This window comes from Ursus americanus, chromosome 1 (genome assembly GCF_024610735.1).
Source record: "Ursus americanus isolate L20-20 chromosome 1, mUrsAme1.1.p, whole genome shotgun sequence".
Lineage (NCBI taxonomy): Eukaryota > Metazoa > Chordata > Mammalia > Carnivora > Ursidae > Ursus > Ursus americanus.
The window spans coordinates 20,174,579-20,189,693 of record NC_142127.1 but is presented as its reverse complement, the minus strand read 5'-3'; the positions used below and the strand labels follow the sequence as shown (position 1 = coordinate 20,189,693).

Here is a 15,115-nt window from a genome sequence, read left to right as displayed (position 1 = left end):
ACAGCGGGGCATTTACCAGGGGCTCAGTCTTCATATCAGCATTAGACGCCCATGTGGTCTTCAAAGCACTTCACGCTCTGGCCTTTACCTTCCTGTCTAGCCTCATATCTAATGACATTTTCTACCAGCCCACTGTCTTCACACAGGTAATGGGGTGGTAGATTTTTAGCTCAATGTAAGGAAGAATTTTTTAACAACAGAGCTGTCCAAAAATAGCATGAACTTTCTCCAGAAGCAGCCACTTCCCCCTTCCCCTGCAATAACAGGGGTTCCAGCAGAGGCTTAATAACCTTTTGCAAGTAATTGGAAAGAGGACTGAAACCGTATAACTAAGAAAATAGACTCTGGAACTAAAAAAGTTCAAAGACTCAAAATAGATGCATTATTTGGGGCAAAGTGGTGGTTTCTAGAGCTTTTCAGCCTGGTGTGCAGTCCCGGTCTGCCACTTGCTAGCTGTATGACCTTGGCATGTCATTAAAGCTCTTCTGGCCTCAGTGGTCTCATCTGTACAATGTGGACGGTAGTACTTGCTTCACAAGTACTATTCTCAGCATTGTCTGAGGATAGAGCATGTTAACATACGTGACACTCAGAACACTGTCTTGTGTATAATAAGCATTTAGTAAATGTTAATAATTATCTAACGACTTAAACCTAAGTTTTCTCCTTGTGAATAGATTTTCTTTGAAAAAGAATTGAAGTATGATTGATATAATGTTTAACACACTAAACTATGGTTATTACTTTAATGAAACATTTTGCAGTATATAATACCTAACATTTCTTATAACCCTGAGATTCGTGATGAAATGACTCACCAATGCCCAGATGCCAGAGGAATCTTTCCAACATATGCCGTGGAGGCAGATACTATAACTTGTGTATGGAAACAAAGCAATCCATCATTCCATCATCTTAGTACATTAATGATGAGGTGGCGGGTGTGAGGGAAAGGGAGAAAAAAAAAGAAGGGAATGAAAATTTGAATTCTCACTCCCAAATTCTCATTCCCAATAGTCCATGAAACAACCTATGGATAACTAGGTACCAAAAGAGAGATTTAAAAAAAAAAGAAAAAAGCACAGAATAATCATTCTGATGTGCAATATGTTTGTTATTCCTCATTATCCTTGTATCCTTATTGGGTTTGAAAAATTTGCATTTTTCAGTTTGAAGGATGGAAATTGATTTCAAAATCCCTACATAATTTTTCAACTATATTCTAACAGCTAAGAGATTCCTTCTTGATCTAATCACCCACACGGAGCTGTCAGCATCCTGACACATGTCAATTGTGCTTCTCTGTGAGTAATATTTTTAGGACATATTTTTTGACATTGTGGATTTAAAGAAATACACATCTTTTCACTTCCGTCTTCCATTCTGGTATTAGCATAGTAGGACAGAGACACCTATGCTCACGGTTTCCAGCTCTTGTGAATGCAATTGAGCTGTCCCTTCAGCCAGTTTTATTTTAGCCCTCGAATTGGACATTTCACGTATACCTCTGTGCAGCAAGCACAGATGGGTGTGCACACACAGGTTTGCATCTAAAGGGAGCAGAGGATTTCATGCCAGGTTTCTAGGTTAATACACTCTGGTTGCGGTGGATGAAGGAGGACAGAGTAAGAAGTGTGCCTGTGAGATAGTTACGTAACAACACAGGCAGCTGGCTGTTTACAAGGTAGATGCTATCAGTACTTTGAGGCTCAGAGATATCTCTGGACAGATGTAGGGAACAGCTATCTTTTTAAAAAAGATTTATTCATTTATTTTCAAGAGAGAGAGAGAGCCAGTGGGGCGGGGGGCAGAGGGCGAGGAGGAGATTCTCAAGCAGACTCCTCGCTGAGCACGGAGCCTGACATGGGGCTCGATCTCACAACCTTGAGATTATGATGTAAACGGAAATCGAGAGTTGGCGGTTTAACTGAGCCACCCGGGAGCCCCGGGAGCAGCTACTCTTCAGAGGCGCTGCCACAGGGCACGAGCAGACACTCTTGGACCCCGGGCAGGCTGACCTCACAGAAGCTCTGTTTCATCATCTACAGAATGAGCATACCCATCGATGCTTGCCTCGTGGTGGTCGTAAGAACGAAAGCCAAGGTCTGGACACTGCCTGGCATATGAAAACAGCCAGTAACTGTGAGCTTCATCCTTGACGTGAACGTGGCTGAGGTTCAGAAGGGTAAGTAGAGTTCAGAGACTCACACAAAGATTTGAGGGGAAGCAAGAGGAGTAGAAGTCCTAGGCTGGCAGTAGGGGAACAGGGGGTTGGGAAAATGTGGGAAAAATATGAGAGGCCTGGAAGAAAGGGACCTGAGTCTCAAACGAATTGTATTTTTTTAATATAATATAAGCAGGAGTAGATCCATTTTTTTAGCTTGAAGCTTAGATGATTGGGTACCCTCATAAGAGTTTTTATACAAAATCGGGTACAAAGTGAATGGTTATTTCAAAGGAGGATACAAATGAACAACATGTTATAAATTTGTAAAGGCTGACAGATTCCAAAAAATCACAAAATTTAGGAAAAGTACATAATATGATTGTGAACCAAAAAGGTTATATGCTGCTAAATGGGATTGAAATATATTCTCAGTGAAAATTCCTGTTATAAAATCCAATATATTCCTCCGGCTCCATCACCTCCTGACAAAGAGGGGTACATCAGCAAGCAGAAAGACATGGTGGTTTTATTTGGGTGAAAATATCTTACTTTTGCTACTTTTACAACAGCGTATGACCCCATGAACGTGATACTGGATTTCCGGCCAGTGAGTAGCCCTCAGCATTAAGCCTTGTTAAATTTGTCACAAATCACCTCTGCATAAGGACAACGGGAAGGCTGTAGGAGGGAGTCATCAGAACTGTTGCTTCAGGAAGATAAATCTAGTGTGGTCATAGCTAGAAAAGCAACTGAATAGAGAGAGAGCAACATTAAGAATTCAGAAAAGTGAGAGACATCAGAGAATCCACACTTATTAGATGACTGACAAGATATGGACAGCGACAGAAAGCAGGGGCCCAAAGTGCCAGGGATGTTGAGCTCATACGAAGGAGGGAATATGCCCTAGAGACTTTGGCAAGGAAACAGCTGCTGTCTGTAAGGAAGTCTGTCCACATTGACCATGGTCTTCAGCAGGCCAGCACATCCAGTGGCTGGGGAGGAAGGAAAATGCCCCCTTTCCAGTCTGAGTGACCACATCAAACACAGAAATAGAATGGTTATTTCAGTACTAACGATGGTTAGAAATCAGAGAGAGATTGAGGTCCTCCTATGGCAACACTATCACCAGAGTCTAGGGATACCCAACTTAACCTAAATCCAGTTTCCAGGAGACCCAAAGAACATACTCATAGCAAGTAGAAGGGAAATTATTCTCATTTACTGTGGGGCCCCTCAGCACGTCCTTGGATGGGAACTGTAGCAATCTGGGATCCACCATGTGCAGAGTTCCTTTGTTCAGGTTAGAAAACTTCTCCTGAAATCTAATCCAGAGTCCCAATCCCAACCACCATAGGGGCATGGAAGCAGATAGTCAGCAAGTGAGAGGTTGTTTGCCCACAGCTGGGCAACAGCTCATGATCTCCAGGTGAGAGGAAGAGCAAGCATCCAAATTAAGAGTGGGTAGCTGGCCAAACCCGGGTAAAATAAGTGCTCCAGCCACGGAAAGCAGAAGCTAAAAGGGGACCCATACATATTGTCTTTGGAAAGCAACTGGACTCAATCTAGCACCTTCCTTGACACAGACTAACCTAGAGAATGATTCCAACTACCTGGCAGCAAATTTACTTTCTCCTCATATCAGGCAAGCTTTATTTTACTTCACAGATGAGCTGATAAGCTCCAAGTTTAGCCACTTTATCCAAGACTATGTAGTATAGAAGCAGCACTGAGCTAATATTAACGATAGGTAACATAGTATGTTAACTAGTTCCACTAGGTTAGCTCACTTGATTACTGCCACAACCCTGTAAAGTGTGCTGCTATTACTATCCCCGTTTCATCCGTGAAGCATAGTGAAGTCAGGTAGCTTGTCTGAGGTCACACAGCTTATAAAAGGCTAGGGTCTGAATGAGGGCAGTTAGGTTCTAGAATGATATTCATCACGTTCTGCCTCTCCAAGATTTCAAAGTGTGACTGCTGATTTCACAGACATCGTTTCCACCGCTCCACCCCTCTGGCCTACGTTCAAGGCCAGATCCCCCTCACAGAGACAGAGAGCATAAATCTGTCCCAAGGGCCAGTAAGGAGAAGTAGGAAGAGGAAGGAGCAATTTTCCAGGAAGGTACCTTGTTTTGGAAAAGGAGAATGGAGATTTGGAAGTGTCCCTGAAGAAAAGGAGCCCTCAGGGATTTATTTGTCCTAGGAATGTAGATATGAGAGTCGGCAGCAGGAGGGAATAGTCGGCGTTATGAGGTAGGATCTGCTCCTGTATAATTATGTAATTAAAATAATGATACCTTAGAGCCATTTACTACGTTATAATTTTCAAAACACTTTTACATATATTATTACATCTAATCACCGGTAATATTTTAAAATTTAAGTGATACTGAATCTGCTGCATATTACAAAAAAAAAAAAGTTTGAATGTATTTCCATTCCAGAGATAAAAGAACAAGATGACACAGGAAGGCAAGGAAATGTTGAGGTCATGCGGTGTGCCAAGAACTGTGCATGACGTTTATGCCACTGTCTTACTCAATCCAACAACAAATATACAAGAAAAATCACATCCTTACTTTACAGGTAAGAGCACAAGGGCTCAGAGAGTTGATGTAACTTGCCCAAGGTCATACAGCTAGCAGGTGTTCAGGTCAGGTTCTCCCGGGTCTATCCAACTGCAGGGGTCATGCCCTGATGCAACAGGCAGCTTGTTTCTATTGCAAAGTCTTTCAGGGGGGTGCCAGGCCCTTCTGCGTCATCCAGCACATGACACTGCCCAAATATCTGTTTCTGGTTTTGATGCTTCATGGTATTCATTGTTTAAGTTCTGTCTGTTCTAGATACATACCACTCACACATTCATACAAAATGAATAGACTGCAGATCTGGAAGGCTGTGTCAGTGCAAACCCCATCACCACCGGCCTGCCACTCCTGCTTTAGGCTCAGATCTGGAAGCCTGTGTCAGTGCAAACCCCATCACCACCGGCCTGCCACTCCTGCTTTAGGCTCAGATCTGGAAGCCTGTGTCAGTGCAAACCCCATCACCACCAGCCTGCCACTCCTGCTTTAGGCTCAGTTCATCTGCTTGTGATTACCTTCCACGTGAACAACCTTTGATCTAGAATCCAGATGCATCCCCTTCAGTTTGCTATTTCTTATTTACTAAGACTTGCTGAATTAACAGTTTTCATCTCCCCCCGCCCCATCTCCCCTGTATTCTTTAATATCGGTCTCCCAGGACTTCTGTTGACCTTTAGAACTCATCAATTTCAACCCTGACACCTGCTGTGTCTCTTCTAAACTCAGTCCCCAGCTGACTGAGCCTGATTGTTGACGACTTTTGCTAAGAGATTTAGGGGTCAGGAAGGCCATTCAAACAAGCATAACATCATATTAGATCCAGACAGAAAAAGCCTATCATGCCAAATTGAATGAATGTGTTTGTTGGATTCAGTTCTCCCTCGGCTGGACCCTTTTCTGGGCAGGCTCCAGGCTACGTGTTCGAAGCTACTTTTCAAACATCTAGGATAAAGGGTCTTGGATGGGGGGCAGTAGGCTGTAGTGGTTAAGATCGACTGGTTTGGGGTGAGTCTTGTGTGATCCTGCTCCCCGTCCTTATGTACCCTGTAAGTTTGGACAGTGTGTTTTAAGACATTTGAGACTCAGATTACCCCGTTATAAAACTGAAGGACTATCCACCTCAGGGTTGTTACATAAATTAATGAATGAGAAACGTAATTTACCTACGGAGTGTTCAATGAGGCTGCTATTAAGGGCTTTTATCACTAAGAGTCACAGGCGTAAGATTTTTGAAGATTTATCAGCCTGTTCAAAATGTTACTCTAGTTACTATAGCCTCGGGAGTGAAGTGTGACATAGGGGTTTCCAAAGTGTGCTGCATGTTAGAATCACCTGGGACAGCTTTGAGAAATTCTGATGCCCATGCCGCCCTGGTTGAATCAGAATGTCTGGGAGGGGGAAGTAAGCGTCCAGAGTCGTCGGAGATCCCCAGGTGATTTCAATGTGCAGTGAAGTTTGGAATCAGCTGATACAGCGAGAGCGGCTTTCAGTTCTTCAACTTCTGTTTCAAGGACCAGCATCTCTCTACACTCACCCCGCTGGGGAGGGCAGTGACCTGGCTCCCCGTTCTGGTCTGCCTTCCCTCCCTTGGCCCATCATTGGAAATTTTGCTGAGCACTTCTTCAAGCAAATGGCGAAAGCAGAAGGAGGTGGGATATTATGCAGTGGGCGGGACGTTGTGGAGCACACAGCAAAAAAGGGGATGACGGATGTAAGCCTTTGGGGGCTGCAAGGTGATCGGAGCAGTTATTGATATCCTGGTCAGTCTCTCTCTAGGGCCAGAGCCTTTTCAATGCTTTCAGGGTAATTTCACTCCGTTTGCTCCTCCTAATGGGCTAATGTAGAGTTCTTCCCCGAGAAAAGGCTGAGCGCTTCAACTAAAGCTTACAAACAATGCCCCTTCTCAAAGGAATTAATGAATAGGGGGGATTAAAGATGCCAGAGAGGGTATTCTCGTGGAGACTGTCAAAGCTGAACAAAGCCGGACACTAGCTAAAAGGGTAAGGACAGATTCTAATCAGTAATATCCTGTTGCAATAGGGAGAAGAGTCCAAAGTGAACTGAACTCAACTTTGATTTGTGCAGAAGTGACTGGGTATTTAAAGGGAGGGTGAAGGAGTAGAGAGGGGAAAGTAGGGGCTCAGTAGGGTCAGGAAGTGAGAAATGACAAAAAGCGGGAAGGGGTTAGTCCATGTGAACCCCGTCTGGGTTTGCTAACTGGTACTTATTAAAGTCAGGCTGTGGGAGCACCTGGGTGGCTCAGTTGGTTAAGTGACCGACTGGATTTCAGCTCAGGTCATGATCTCATGGGTCCTATGATCAAGCCCAGCATTGGGCTCCCGGCTTAGTGGGGAGTCGGCTTGAGATTCTCTCTCTCCCTCTCTCTGCTGCTTCCCCCACTCACACTCTCTCTCTCTAAATAGATTTTAAAAACAAATGAGGGGGCGCCTGGGTGGCGCAGCGGTTAAGCGTCTGCCTTCGGCTCAGGGCGTGATCCCGGCGTTGTGGGATCGAGCCCCATATCAGGCTCCTCTGCTGGGAGCCTGCTTCTTCCTCTCCCACTCCCCCTGCTTCTGTTCCCTCTCTCGCTGGCTGTCTCTATCTCTGTCAAATAAATAAATAAAATCTTAAAAAAAAAAAAAAGTGAGGCTCCCACCCTCTCACTGAGACTGAGAATCAGGGTCCCTATCTTCAGGTGTTGGCTGGAGGTAAGAGTAAATTCTTTTACCAGCTGTGAGTTTTGTCAGACAGGAACTTTAAGAGAACCTGTGGATACCATAAGGATGCATTTTAAGTTGTCGGAAACTGTGTTGGTGTTTGTTCAAGTCTTTATAGTGTTCTGTACAAGACAGGCCTGGTGGAGAAGAGGGCTCAGAGGAACCTGGCTAGAATTTGGTCAAGTGGAGAGTCGTTGTCAAGGCAGAGGGTTGATGACAGTCTTTCTTTCCCTTACGTCAGCAGGTGCCTTTCTGGCATCCGCAGGATTCAAGTTCGGCAGCTACGTCGTTGTGTGTGCTCAGTGGTGCAGGGCAAAGCGGGTAGCCCAGGCCTGACTCACAATGAAACAGGTCCTGCTACTTGATATCCTGATATCAGGACCTCCTCTTGTTTAGCATGGACTTGGACCCCTTGCTCTTCTCCCATCATCTGTCTTCTTTGTATCAAACCTGTGGTTCCACTTGGCCTCTCTTACTGTTTGGGGGAAATATGCCAGAAACAAAGGGTCAGGTAGTGAAAGAACCTCCCCCAGAAGTGGTGGTCCTGGCCTTCAAGGCCTCAGCCCACTTATCAAGCTCCAGCAGCCCTCGGGGGTGGGAAGCTACGGTGTTCGCACAGCAGCACAGCTAGGCTGGCCCTTCCTGGACTCCAATTCCGTGGAAGATTTTGGTTTTTGGTTTTATTTTTCTTAGGATTCTGCAGAAGAGGAAGTCCCTGAGCCAGGTTATCCCTCAAACCAGTACTTTATCGCAAGATGGGAAAATACCATCATTTAGCCATTTCTTCATAGGCCACAGCCTGGTGAATGGAGGGGCCGCTCTCCTGAAACTGTGGCAGGGGGCTGGCGGGTGTGTATGCCTGCACTGGACTCACAGGTGGCATCACAGCTCTGGTTCTTAGAGCCGAGTGACCCTGGGCATTTCTTCTCTGCATCCGCTCCCAATCTGCACAGTGGGATCAACATGTGCTAATTATCTGATTAATATGCATAAAGTACTTAAAACAGTTCCTTTTATACATAATAAGTACTTGCCATAATTATCCCAAAGTTTTCTATAACCTTCTACTTGTCTTTCCCTTCAGCAGCAATTTGTACTGTGGATTACAGACTTTTTCTTGAAATTTCTTATTTTCTGTGACTCAGACCCACTTCTGTCTTCTGATTTCTGCCTTTATCCTTGTTCTTATCTCTTCTGATTTTCCACTATCCAGCCAAAATAAGCTCTTCCAACATTTTGTCTATGGCCATCCTTCTCTTGATGTCTCTATGTTCCCTTTAAACAAGTTCGATTTCTTCCTGTAGCTCCTTCTCTCATGAGAAGCTAGATGACTCACACCGTCTGGCCCTTCGATGGGGCTTGAAGCCTCACTTTTTGGCTGGAACTTGTCTATCGATTCAGTGGTTGATTAGCTTTGGCACCAGAAAGACCGTGTCTGGGCATTGCTAAATGAATGGTATAATTAGCAAATTACTTAATTTCTCCAAGAACTTTTCTCCCAATAAAATAGAGGTAATAACAATAAGTTTCCACTTCACAGAATAGTTGTAGGCATTAAAGGGATATTTCGTATCAAATGCTTGGCAGAGTGCCTGGTGCATAGCCCGTGTTCTAGCTATTGTATTCACTTCTCAAATCCAGGGTGTCTAAAACCCAGATTACTGTCCACTTCCTGCAAAAACCAGCTTGTCTTCTAAATTTCGTATTACTGGTCATGGTCCTATCCTATTCTTAGTCAACTGTTTTCATGAGTTGAGTCATCCTTGACTCTTTCCTCATTCACTCCACACCTGATGGGTCGGCAAGTCCTATTGACTTTTTTCAGGTTCTTGCTAATAGCTATTTTCCCCTGCCTCCCCCCTTTCCATTTTTAGTCACTGCCCTATATCTTGTTTGGTCTAATACAGCGATCTGCTGAATAATCTCTTTGATTTTAGAGCCCCATTACCTTTATTGGGAACATCGATAGCTACTGGAAAAATCAGGGTCGCGGACAATGTTAGAGGCCTGAACAGGATGGATGTGTGTGTGAGTGTGTTTAAAAATTTAACATTAAATGTTCTCAGTCTTTGCAGTATATCCCAAGCCCCACCGTTTACTTTGTTTTTTACTGTTTGGTGCCTCAAGATTTTTGGGTTTGCAACATGTGTTAACCCTGTTCATGTAAATCCTTTGAGGATGTCATGAGCAGAAGTGTCCAAAAGTGACCCTGGCAGTTAGCTGGGACTTGGAACTTCTATCAGGACTCAGTTTCCCAGGTGGTCCCCTCCTCCCACAGAGGACACCGCAACATCCACGGCTTCCATGCTCTCCAGATTCTGGCGACCTGCCTTCCCCAGACACTACCTATAAATAGCTGGCCCCTCAGACTCAGACTCTGTAACTGAGTAATCTGCACATTCACTCATTATGATCATTAATTTCATGTGTCGACTGGACTAGGCCAAGAGGTGCCCAGATTAAACTTTATTTCTGGGTGTGTCTGTATGGGTGATTTCCGATGTGGTTAGCATTTGAATCTGTGGGCTCAAATCTCATGAAGTAGATTGCCCTCCCCAATGTGCCGAGGGCCTGAATAAGCAAAAAGGCAGAGAAATATGGAATCCATCCTTTTTGCTTCCTGCCTGTCTGCTCGAGCCGGGGCATTGTTCTTCTCCTGCCCTTGGACTGGTACTTACATCTCCAGCTCCTCTGGCTCTCAGGGCTTCAGACCTGGACTACAATGACACCACTGCCTCTCCTGGGTCTCTAGCTAACAGACAGCAGATCATGAGACCTCTCAGTCTTCATAATCACATGAGCCAATTCCCTATAAAAATGCCTGTATAATTGGTTCTGTTTCCCTGAAGAACCCTGACCAGTACATCTACGGATGGGCTAATTCCTCATACTTATCCTGTAACAAGGGAAAGTGGGCTGTCAACTACTGCTTGCATACTTGTCAGGTTCAGCACCACCTTGAACCCAACACACTTTTCTGTGGGATGAAAGGGGGAATCAGGGCTCTCATGACTACTTTTTTCTTCCTTCAGCCTATTTAAGCTTCCCTAATAAAGCCTGTTTTTAATGTATACCATGGGAAGTTGTGAACTTTGTCCCAAACCCTAGTGTATCGCTGGTGGGGACCCAGAAGTGATCTACCTTGCCAAAACAACCTGCTAGCCTGTCACGTAAAGCTTTTAACCAACTTGTCTCTCTAGTTTCTTCTTCCACCAGTCTTTCCAGTTAATCTTTTATGCATACTGAGATCCTTAGCCTTTTAAGTCACTGCCTTGTGGTTCACTACCTCTATGCTCAGTAAGCCCTTATCCGCTCCTGTCTCTTCCTGTGGGGATCCTGTCTGCCTTCCACCATCTATTTTAAAGGCCATCTTGGAAAGCTTCCCTTCAAGACCAATTCGATTAAGGTTTCTTCCCTAGATGTTCTTTTCCAAACCATCCTTATGGCACCTAACACACAGTGCCTTGGGCTGTGAACATTTAGATACACTTTTTTTTTTTTATCCCTTTCTCCTTCAGAAATAAGACCGCTGTTACTCATTGTCATATGTCCCGTGGTTGGCATGTACTGCTCTGCTTGAAGTCCTCAATAAATGTGTGGTGAAATAGGACTTCTGTGTCGTAGCATATGTGAAGAAAAGGTGGTCCATTGAAATGTCAGGGGCTTTCAAAACGAACACAAAGGTTTTCTTGGATTTTAAAGACGATACAAACCAATGATTTACCGAATGCAAACTACAGCTACCTCCTTTCTCTGCCATTCTGACTCACTGGAGATTATCCTCCAGGCCTGAATATCTGGCAAGTACTCTGAATTGAGTTTTTTGTTGTTATTATTGCTTTTCTAAGATACACACAGTGAATAGCCCTGATATTTTTATTTAATTGTGTTTGGCCCTTCAATTACTCTTAAATTAAGCAGTTTGGTTAGGCATTGGGACCTCATTTCCTAGCCAGCCTGTTTATCTACAAACCAGCTGTTTTCTGTATGTAGGCCACCACACCTATTTTACTGTTTTACTTTTTTATAGTAAAATATATTTTAAATATGAGTGAATACTTGAAAAGAAGTCTGAATGATAAAATATCTCTCATCTTATGTAAAATAGGACTGTATCAACCGGGTGTAAAATGTCTGGATTTAATGTCAAAACAATCTCAGTATTTGACATAAGCCATACATCTGCCAAGTATTTGCCTTTTTCTCCCACAAGATGTTTGGTATCCTTCAGAATAAATTTTTAGATTTATGATATTTGGACTGATTTATTCTGGCCTAAAATAGGGATAAATGGAAAGCAAAGCTGTCTATATCCATATTCTGACTAACAGCTAGTTTTTTTGACCAAATTCAATTGGACATAAAGTGACTAAAAATGCCACTTCCAGTCAAGAGTAACAGGGAGTGGCTTTACCTTCTGCACGCACTGGATGTGTATGTTCCCCCCCCCCAAAGTCCTATGGTTAAGCCCACCCCTCAAGATGATGTTAGTGGGAGGTAGGACCTTTGGGAGGCCGTTAGGTTCAGGTGAGGTTGTGAGATCTAGAGCCCCCATGATGGGGTTAGTGTACTTAGAAGAAAAGGAAGAATGACCAGCACTCTCTATCTCTCCGCTACGTGAGGACGCAGCAAGAAGGCAGCAGCCATCAACAAGCCAGGAAGAATATCCTCATTGAGAACCCAATCCTCTAGCTCCTTGATCTTGAACTTCGCATCCAGAACTGTGAGAAATAATTATCATTTGTTTAAGCCATGCAGTCTGTGGTATTTTTGTTATGGCAGCCTGAGTTGATTAAGATACCTTCCTGTCTTAACCAATTAAAAAACAAGACAAAACAGACAAAACAATAGTTTTCAGATTGAACAACAGAATATGCATAACAATGATCCCCGAGAGAAGGTCCAAACATGATGAACCCTTACGATTGTTCCAGCCTACTGACTAAAGAAAATTTTCAGCCAATGATTTAAGGAAGGGAGCCATAAATGGAGCCTGATGGTCTTTCTGTGTTGAGGGAAACACATTCGGATTTCAGAGAGACCAAGGAAACTAGAATCTGTGGGGCAGAATACCAGAGACAAAATAGCTTCATAAAGAGTTTCAAAGATCTTCAGAGACTTGTCCTTGGGCCTTTCACTGAGTATTGATCAGTGTACATTAACAAACAACAAATGCCTAACAAGGAACCATCAAAAAGAAATAGGAAGAATAATATTTGGAGTTCACACAGGGTCAGGAGCAGTTCCACCTGCCTAAATGGAAATATTTCCTAGTTTATGTGCATCAAGTGGAGTCTTCAAAAGGGAATTATCTTAGAAATAGGATAAATTAGGCCCCAAATAAAGACGTTCTATCCTCAATTAATGAATTGTAAAATTAAATCTCAAAAGGCTAAAACAAGTGATTTAACTGCATCCCAGAACAAAGCTCTAAAATATTTAAGGATATACCACACACACACACACACACACACACACACACACACACACACAGCCTCCACCAACATAAAATTCACAACGTCTGGCATATACTGATAATGTCACATATACCTAACATACCTAATTCGTTGAGGAAGGAAGAAACATACTGTTGACTGAATGAAGAGAATGACTTGTAAGCTGTCCTTTTCTAACCTTTCATTTGGTGAGAAGGATACAGTGAGAGAAGACTAAGCTAGGTTTACCCCCCTCTACTGTCTCTTATAGTCTGTGGGCTCCAATGCGCAGCATCTATTGTCTTAGCCTTGATTTGACATTGAAGAACACTAACATTTACTTCTTTGTCACTATCTCTGAATACTTTACGGAGAAGAAAAATATATATCACTGGTTGGATTTTAATGAAAGGTAGGAAAACAGTTGCCCCTCCATTTATGTCACCAATAAAATGTGTTTAAAAAATTCCCTATAAATAGGATTTTTCTGAATTTCTAAATAACAAATAAATAAGATCTATTTCTTATTCTCTTATTTTAAAAACAATAAAATACAACAACTCACCATGTTACAGCATTGAGTCTAAACCTTCCAAAGGCATTTAGCATGCTGGGAAGGAACTAGCAAATGATTTGGAGTCAGACCGTCCGGAGTTGGTTCTGCTATTTATTAGTCCTATGACTTGGCCAATTTATTTAAACTCCCTGAGTTCCAATATATACTTTTATAAAATGGAGATGGTGACACCTCAGAGGGTTATTGTACAGATTAAATGAGGTCATGAAAATGAAGAATCTCTCTCACTCAGCTCTTGGCACTCACTAGGTGATCAACAAATGTTATTCCTCTTTCCTTCCCTTCCTTTATCATTCTTGCCCAAATATCTTAGTATAATTTAAAATTGTAATCCAGTGATGAGCAGATTCATAGCTTTACTCAATATTTGGAAAAATAAATTTGGTTACTTCCTGATCAAGATGACGGCCTGAGACACATGCATGCCAAAATGTCATTAAAATTGGAGTATGAAAGTACAAAATGGAATAACTCCTTAACAGAATGGGAGAATGCCTCCACAAATCAGACGTTTGGGGAAAGTGAATGGGATCACATTGACATATAAGCCAGAATACAAGAAAAAGCCCAAAGAAGGCAACATTAGGAATATAGGCTGTGTTGCCTGGTAGAATCCTGGCAAAGCTTCAGGCTCTGAATAATCAGGCAGGGAGAACAGGAAGAGCTATAGGGTAATAATTTGAATAATTTATTTTGAAATTGTCTATATAAAAGCTTAGTCAATTGACTTCTTTCAACTCAAATACACCTACATTCTCCAAGAATCAGAAAGCAGTGCAGTTTGCCTCCCTAGCTAAACGTGGAAATAGTTTTCCAAAAATTTTGAACAACCTATCCATATAAGGTTAGGATTCCTGACACAGGTATGAGTGCCTAAGAATAAAGCACTCCTCTTCCAGTAGAGGGGAAGGGCAGTTTGTCTATCTAACCCCCACCTGTGCACCCTAAAAGGACATTTGAAAGCAGCTTGTCCTGCCCAGGTGCCCAGAACTTGTAGACATGTGGTCAGCTCTTCAAATCAAGGAGGGTTTTTGGTTTGTATGTTTTTGGTTTGGTAGTCAGATTGTCAGAAGCAGCTTAGGTCAACTACCCAACTATCTGCAGTCATCCACTGCACTAATTACTTCTAAGTATGATAGAACGTGGAAGACAACTGGGCATTTCAGGAAAAGAAATGGCTTGATATAGGAGTGCCAAAATGAATATACAGAACGACTGAGCCAGAGGAAAAGGTGAAGTAACGTTCTTTAAATTCCAATTTTTATTTTTAAAGGGTATTGAGAAGATAATCAGCTTCATTATAAGAGAACCGCTAGGGGAAAAAAGAGTACTGAGAGAACACAGAAAGTGCCTGAGCTAAAAAGAACTGACAAAAAGGTGAGAAATGAAGAAATCACATAAAACCTACAGCCAGTAGGCTCTTTATCGTATGACTTGGACAATTTATTTAGACAACAATTTATTTAATTTCCAGTTAAGTTGAGAGTTAAAACTATGGGAGGAAAATCAAAGATATGAAATTAGAAGATCTGTATTTAATAAGAATCCAGTACTATGATTTAGAAGCTGGAAGATTTCAGCACAGATTGAAAAGTTAATTGAGGAAGAAGGAAAATTAATTAAGGTATAAATTA

At 42.6% G+C, this 15,115-nt stretch overlaps 1 protein-coding gene across 18 annotated transcripts in view; it reads left to right on the top strand.

Moving 5' to 3' along the window:
• LOC123782474 (uncharacterized) overlaps positions 1-15,115 on the top strand; it is a 604,024-nt gene that overhangs the window by 382,309 nt on the left and 206,600 nt on the right. For 17 of the 18 annotated variants that reach the window (XR_015723165.1, XR_015723147.1, XR_015723156.1 and 14 more), the window contains 2 exons: positions 2,049-2,185; positions 4,612-4,753. The gene's annotated coding sequence lies outside the window, so the exon portion shown is untranslated. Of the gene's footprint in view, positions 1-2,048; positions 2,186-2,736; positions 2,775-4,611; positions 4,754-15,115 lie in introns of all 18 variants that reach the window. The other variant, XM_087859029.1, reaches the window with a different exon arrangement.